This window comes from Pinus tabuliformis, chromosome 1_1 (assembly GCF_031772625.1).
Source record: "Pinus tabuliformis cultivar Carrire ecotype Pingquan chromosome 1_1, CPIR1, whole genome shotgun sequence".
In the NCBI taxonomy this organism is placed as follows: Eukaryota; Viridiplantae; Streptophyta; class Pinopsida; order Pinales; family Pinaceae; genus Pinus; species Pinus tabuliformis.
Genome location: NC_142297.1, coordinates 551,674,748 through 551,676,628, shown reverse-complemented (window position 1 = coordinate 551,676,628; position 1,881 = coordinate 551,674,748).

Genomic DNA, 1,881 nt, shown 5'->3' with positions numbered 1-1,881 from the left:
GAAAACAGAAACATCACAACGAGTAACATCATGAATAACAACCGAAGATAGCATACCAAAAGCAATGAATGTAAGAGGGTTGTTGAAAACATGGAGGCAGAACAAGGTTGCAAGCTCAAGCAGGTCCATTGATGATGAAAGCTACTTTGGAGGCCTATGGAGTGACAACGCGACATGAAGATCACATGAAGGAAAAATATGTAACAAATAAGGAGTCACATGTGCTGAAGCAACAACTCAAGAAGAACATAAAGCTACACAAACTGACGAATGAGTTGCAATAGAAACATGAACATCAGTGGGTGCAACATGAACTCATCGATGAAACTATGCCTGTACAAGTTAAGGATCCATCCCAGCAGCTGACACAAGGTAGATATGGTGAGTAGTGATGTTGATCGCATGCAAGGGATTCAGTAGCATGCATGTCATTGAGCGCATGCATGCAATCCAACCCATTCCACACACTCACCAAGGCGAAGACAAGAAGCAAGTCTAACTGGAGCTGAATGGGTAACTTCAAGAAGTTGATACGCATGAAAACCAACACACACTTGAAGATCAACATGGACATTATGCATCAATGTGTTGTCGGTTCAACCATGCCCAAGAAGACAATGCACATGTTAGCAGATGAGTTGGATGAAGTGGTGGAACAAATGCACTGGCTGCAACGAAATCAAGAGTTCGCTTCAACAAGTTGTGACCATGAGGTCCATGCACACCATCATCGACGATAAAGATTGGCATCAACTCACCAACTTCATCATCACAAGCATGTCAAAGAGTTGGTCTCAGCACAGTGGACCGAGTGTCAACGATGTCTTAAAAGGGTTGCTCAAGCAATGTTGTCTGACATGAGTACAAGTGCATTGTAATGTTGAGTCATGTCAAGTATAAGTCAACTGTCAACAGTTGGATGTAACAGTCATAAAGTAGGTGAAGAGTCATGAGCGTAGTTGAACTGTCATGAAGGGGAATGTCAAGGGTCATCCCACCATTTGCTATAGATAGTACCTCATAACTCATTGTATGGGATTTTGGTCAACCAAGCTTCTATGAAGACTATTTTGAAGAAGGCTTGGACAATATTGTAACACTCCTTAGCCTCTCCACTGCACAGAGCTAATACATCTCTTTGGAGGAGCAGGTGGATGTGGCTATAACGTTCCACTATTGGGGCCAACAGTTTTACACAGATGTATTGTATGATTTTGACTTACACTTCTTTATATAACAAGAGCTATCACATTTTCATGCATATGTTGTTATTGTAGTTGGACTGCTCTAGTTTCTTTAATGATATGTGTTGTTTAACTTACATACTTGTGTGAACCAATTCACATGAAATTATATGAATCTTGTTGTTAATGTGTTTCATATGTTGTTAATGTTGTCACCATTCATGTCGACTGCTCTATCGGACATCAGACAGACCTTTCACTTAAACCTTTCTATAACAAATGTCACACTTGTCTTGGATTGATCCATGAGTGTTATACATGTTATCTTACCTTGTATGATATGACTACCACATCTGAGTGGACTACTCCACCGGAAGTTGTGCATGTCCTTTGTGTTGTGTGTTCCTAGCCAAGTTGGGATTGATCCCTTTGAACCTGTAACTAACATTCACCTCCTTCCCCATTCGAAGTGTTGGAACCTTTCATACACCTTCCTTGACTCAATGCATCAGTCACACCCTTACTACTTATAGAGTTATCCTACTTGCCTCTGTGCAACACCATGGTCAACACATTACCTTACGACCCACTGTTGGGACTCCTACACCAAATGCTCTAAGGTCTAATTGGGACTTCTCACCAGGGAGATCCCCAAGACATATTGTTGGGTCCAACACTATCAACATTTCTGCTTCTA